The sequence below is a fragment of the Vulpes vulpes genome, chromosome 14 (assembly GCF_048418805.1).
Source record: "Vulpes vulpes isolate BD-2025 chromosome 14, VulVul3, whole genome shotgun sequence".
In the NCBI taxonomy this organism is placed as follows: domain Eukaryota; kingdom Metazoa; phylum Chordata; class Mammalia; order Carnivora; family Canidae; genus Vulpes; species Vulpes vulpes.
In genome coordinates this window covers 122456919-122462918 of record NC_132793.1, presented here as the reverse complement: position 1 = coordinate 122462918, position 6000 = coordinate 122456919, and positions in this window count along the sequence as shown.

Below are 6000 nucleotides of genomic sequence, written 5' to 3'. Positions count from 1 at the left end.
ATTTTCTAAAAAATGTATTTCATTCATTATAATGGCCAAATGGCATCTCAATGATGGATGAATATTGAGTTTGTTTCTTTTTGTTTGTTTGTTTCTAATTTGTGCTGTTTCAAACAATGCCATGATGAATAACCTTGTCATGTATCATTTTGTGTGTGTGCACATGTGTATATGTCTACAATATAACCTACCTAATTTTCAAAACCCAGCAAAATAATTATTTTTGAAAATGAATGCTTATATAGTAGCTTCACTAACATGTTTGGTATTATGCTTTATGCATCCCACCTCTTCTTGCTAAAGCACATATTTTTTTTTTATTTTATAAAGATTTATTTATTTATTTATTTGGGCGAGAGAGTGTGGGGGAGAGGGGCAGAGGGAGAGGGAGAAATTTAAGCAGACTCTGTGCTGTGTGTAGAGCTCAACATGCAGCTCCACTCGAGGCTTGATTCCATGATGCCAAGATCATGACCTGACCAATGCCAAGAGTTGAGTCAATTGACCAACTGACTGGGCCTCCCAAGTGCCCCTGAAGCACATGTTTTAGAGAGTGTTTTAGTCTTGACCTGGAAATATCTTTAGTCACCCTCATTTATTAATAAAAGTTCTGCTGGGTAAAGGACTCTAAGTTTATGTCTATGTTCCCTGGCACTTTGAAGTCACTGTTGAATTATATTTTGGCCCTTTTAGTTTTCTGTTAATTTAGCTGTCATTCTTTGTGCATGATTTTTCCTCTTTTCTCTGATCCCTTTTTAAGTATTTTTATTCAAGTGATAATGTACATAGAAGAAAGCACACAAAATCCTAAGTGTACAGCTCAGTGACTTCTTATATTTCCACAGCCATGCAACCATGATGGTATAAAACATGTCCGGTACCTCACAGCTACCCTCATGCACTTTCTAGCTGGAACCCTTCCCTTGCCCCCCAGAGATAACTGATATTTAACAGCTAACATCGTAGATGAGTTTTGCCTGTTTCTCTTCTTTAAAGATTTATTTATTTTAGAGATAGCGAGAGCATGAGCAGGAGGGGCAAAGGGAAAGGGAGAGAGAAAGAATCTCAAGTAGACTCTACGCTGGGCATGGAGTCTGATGTGAGGCTCATCCCTCCATCAAGAGTCAAACACTCAGCCTGAGCCCAAACCAAGAGCCAGACGGTCAACCACTCCACTGACTACGCCAGCAAGGTATTGCTACTTTGACCTGTTCTTGATCTTCTTATAGGTAAGGTGGTATCTTTTGCTCACTTTTGATTGCCTGCACGCCCTTTTTTAATGCTTGGTCATTTGTAGTTTTGTTATGATTTTAGGAATACGTGTATTTTCCATTTCTTTATGTCGGCATTGCTGTCTCAGCCATTCCCTCAGAGCTGTCTTCCAGGTCACTAATCTCTTATATAAGCTTTTCCTAAACTGCCATTTAACCTTTCTTTGGAATTTCAGTGTTTGTTTTTTTTTTCCCCTAGTTCTATTTGATCTATTTTTCAAAGCCTTCCTTTTCTTTCTTTCTTTCTTTTTTTTAAGATTTTATTTATTTATTTATTTATGAGAGACAGAGAGAGAGAGAGATTGGCAGAGACACAGGCAGAGGGAGAAGCAGGCTCCGTGCAGGGAGCCCGACGTGGGACTGGATCCGGGGTCTCCAGGATCACGTCCTGGGCCGAAGGCAGGTGCTAAACCGCTGAGCCACCCGGGCTGCCCAAAGCCTTCCTTTTCTTTATTATTCCATTCGATTCCATTCCATTCTCTTGGTTCCCATTTTTGCTTTTGGAGTTTTTTAAAATAAATTTTAATATGATTGTTTCAGCTTATTCTATAATCTAAAATTCTAATGATATTTCTTCAGTTTACTATGTATATTGATTGTCTCTTGCAGTGGATGGTTTTCTAGAGTTTGCGAAATTGCTTGTTTTTATTTTCAGCAAAAGTTCATTTTTTGTTTTTTGTTGTGTTTTGTCCTTCGTGCCCTACTTTGTAGAAATGTGATAAAGGCTATTCTGTATTTACTTCTGTGAGATCTCAGAGGGTTCTCTATTCTGTTGCTATTATTGTTGCTGTTATTTTGTTTGCTTTCTAAACTATGTTTGTTGTTGATTTGTGGTTTCTCTTTTTTATTTTTTATTTTTTAATTTTTATAAGATTGTTTTTAAATAATGTTTACACATAATGTGGGGCTTGAAACTACAACCGTGAGATCAAGAGTCACATTCTTCACCAACTGAGTCAGCCAGGCACCCCTGTGGTTTCTCTTTAAACTGTTAATTGCTTTGCATGCCTACAATTACAGTTACTAATTAATTATAAAATATTATTTATATGCAGTTGTAAATAGCACTTTTTTTTGTTCTTTTTGAGTACGTTTTTTAAATGATTTGAATAAATTTATACCTAGCAACAATCTATCCAAAACAACTATACAGATCGATTTTAAAATTCATATGGAGGGATCCCTAGGTTAGGCTTGGTGGTTTAGCGCCTGCCTTCAGCCCAGGGCGTGATCCTGGAGACCCGGAATGGAGTCCCACATCGGCCTCCCTGCATGGAGTCTGCTTCTCCCTCTGCCTGTGTCTCTGCTTCTCTCTCTCTCTCTGTCTCTCATGAATAAATAAATCAAAAGAAAAATTCATTGGAAGAGGCACCTGGGTGGCTCAGTGGTTGAGCATCTGCCTTTGGCTCAGGATGTGATCCTGGAGTCCCGGAATCAAGTCCTGCATCAGGGTCCCTGCAGGGAACCTGCTTCTCTTTCTGCCTGTGTCTCTGTCTCTCTGTGTGTCTCTCATGAATAAATAAATAAATAAAATCTTTTTAAAATAATAAAATAAAATAAGATCCATATGGAAGAGTAAAGGGTCATAAGAAACAAAATAATACTGAAGAAGAATGGAAGTCAAGGGACAATGTTCCATTTGTCTCTTGTATTTCTGCACATCTGAGCACAGGCATTGACAGATTTTTGGGGGGCTGTCTTGTATAGCAAGAAGCTTTGGAAGACAGAGATAATGTCTCCCTCCAGGGCATAGGGCAGATTTGTTGAATGTACAGGATATTTAAGAAATGTCTCTATTTGGGTTAAAGGAAGGGCAGGTTTGCTAGCACCTCCCCTTCAAAAAATTGGGGTTTCCTTTATATTTTAAAAGATTTTATTTTTAGGTAATCTCTACGGCCAACAGGGCTTGAATTTACAACCCTGAGATCAAGGGTTGTGTGCTCTGCTAATGGAGCCAGGCAGGCGTCCTAAATTTGGGATCGCCTAATCTCGGGTTCCTCAGTGCAATGTGTGCAGCATTGATGTCAGCTCTTCTGTGTCCCACATGGGACTTGGAAACAAGAGTAGCTCTAAGACTTAATAAAGTCCTTTGCTCCTGGCTTATCAGCCTCTCAAGTCTGCTTGTATCCATGAAACAGTGACAAGCTAACTGTTCCCTTGCAAATGAGATAAATTCTCAGACTCTTCAGTTCTTAACCAGAAGAAGAGAGGACTTGTACTACCAAATATTCAAATTTGTTATAAAGATAGATTAAATAAATTTGGCAGGGAGATAGACAAAGAAGCCAATGGAAGAAAATAATAAGCCCACGTATGTAGAAGAAGTTGGTGTATGACCAACATGGCATCATAAGTCTCTAGGGAAAGAACTTTTGAGTAAAAAAATTCTGGAACAATTAGCTATCCCAATGGGAGAGCTAAAATTAGATCCCTGTCTCAAACCATATCCAAAGCCATATCAAAAAGCAAACCGCAGTTGGATTTAAAATCTAAATGTGAACACTTTAAGCATTTTAGAAGAAATTGTAGATCATCTCTATGATAATATGGTAGAGGAGGATTTCTCAACTGAGACAAAAAGCTGGAGCCATTAAGCAAAAGATGTAACCACATTAGAATTTAAAACTTCCCTATGAAAAAAAAAAAGCCATAACAAACAGAGTTAAAAGGCAACCTACAATCTGGGAGAAAACACTTGGAACTCTTCCAGCTATGTTAGTGATGGGTTTTTATGTGACTTTTATTAGCTGTTGTAATTAGCATTCCGGTACCAATTTGTGAGCATAAGCTCACACCTCATCCACTGTGTGACTCAGGCTTGGAGTTGTGATTTCTGGTCATGAACTCACTCTCCCTACCTCTGCACCTGCCCGTCCCCCCATTCCCCACTCCCACCCAACATCTCAAGCTGACTACAAGCTTCCCTGATCCTGGACCAAGAGTACATTTGTTTCCAGTTACCCTTCACAGAGGTGCAGTCCTTTCAGGTTTCTAGGACACTGAGGGATAAGATAGAAGACCATGAAAAAGAATAAGAGATTTGAAAAAATAATCCAATAGAATTTTTTTGGGTGGGGAGACACCTGGGTGGCTCAGTCAGTTAAGCATCTGCCTTCGGCTCAGGTTATGATTCCGGGGTCCTGGGATCGAACCCTATATCTGGCTCCCCGGTCAGCAGGGAGCCTGCTTCTCTCTCTCCCGCCGCTGCATGTGTACTTTCTCTCTCTCAAATAACTAAATACAAATAAATTCTTTAAAAGAGAGAGAATTTGGGGGGGGGCACCTGCCTGGCTCAATCCATAGAGCATGTGACTCTTGATCTTAGGGTCATAAGTTTGAGCACCATGTTGGTTGTAGAGACTATTTAAAAAAAAATTTAAAAAAATAGAACTTTGGTGGGGGAAGGGGGGAAAAAACAGCTGAATCTGCTCCAACTACCTGCCTTCTATCAGCCTGGGGCCATACTTACAGTGTGTGTGTGCGCGCCTGTGCATGCACATGCATGTGTGTGTTAGAGACAGAGAGAGAGAGAGAGAGAGAGAGAGGGAGAGGGAGAGAGAGAGAGAGGTCTCAAACTCCTAGCTCTTGAGACCCTATGTCATCTCATAACTCTCCAAGGCCATGGATGCTTCAGCTGCTTTTCTGTTCTTCCCAGTTCACCTAGGAAACTTTTTTCAACACCTAGGAAGCTTTATTTTCTTTCTTTGGAGTTCAACTATATATTTTGAAACATTTAAAAAATATTTTATCGGGGATCCCTGGGTGGTGCAGCGGTTTAGCGCCTGGAGACAGGCGCGATCCTGGAGACCCGGGATCGAATCCCACGTCGGGCTCCCGGTGCATGGAGCCTGCTTCTCCCTCTGCCTGTGTCTCTGCCTCTCTCTCTCTCTCTCTCTCTCTGTGACTATCATAAATAAATAAAAATTATTAAAAAAATATTTTATCTAGCACTAATATCCATTTCAAATGTGAGCCTTCTCCACACCTGCACAGCCCACGTGTAGCCAGAATTGCCTCACTCCTAACAGTCCTTTCCCACACACCCTGCTAGCTCCAGGCGAAATACCATTTTTGCAGGGGGGGGGGGGGGGCGGACAGGGCTTGAAAGATTTTTGAAAGATTGTTAAATCGTTGTTAAATTTTAAGTCAAAAAAAATGTTACTGGCTTTGGATAAGCTTGCCTGGCAAAATCTTGACCATTTAGAAAATAATTTTACACTTTTTTCTTTTACAGAAACCATTATACTGTTTCTAAAGCACACAAGTGCTAATTCCTGAAGAATTCCTGAATTCCCGAAGAACTTCAAAAAGATTGGAGTTTAATTTGCACCTAAAAGAAATAGTCTCTTAGGTTAGCATCCCGTTCTCCCTCCAGAGAGAAAGAAGGCTGATAAGTTCCAGAGAAGGAAAAGAAGAGAAATTGCAACCCTGAGTAACACCGATAATTGCATGCTTTAGTGAATACAAGAATCTGTTCTAAGTATTTTCCCTTTATTAACTCATTAATCCCATTGACAACACTATAAGGTGAATACTATTATTTTTATCTCTGTCTTATGAGTGAGAATATCGAGAACCAATAGAAGTCAGTTAAATAATTTGCCTAAATTTACAAAGCAAGGAACTAATCCTTGGCCATCTAATGCTGGTCAGTGCAACAGGTATGGGGTTTTCCTTCAAAGGAGCATTCAAATCTAGAGGAGCTTCTGTGGTTCTGGAACACTAAAAA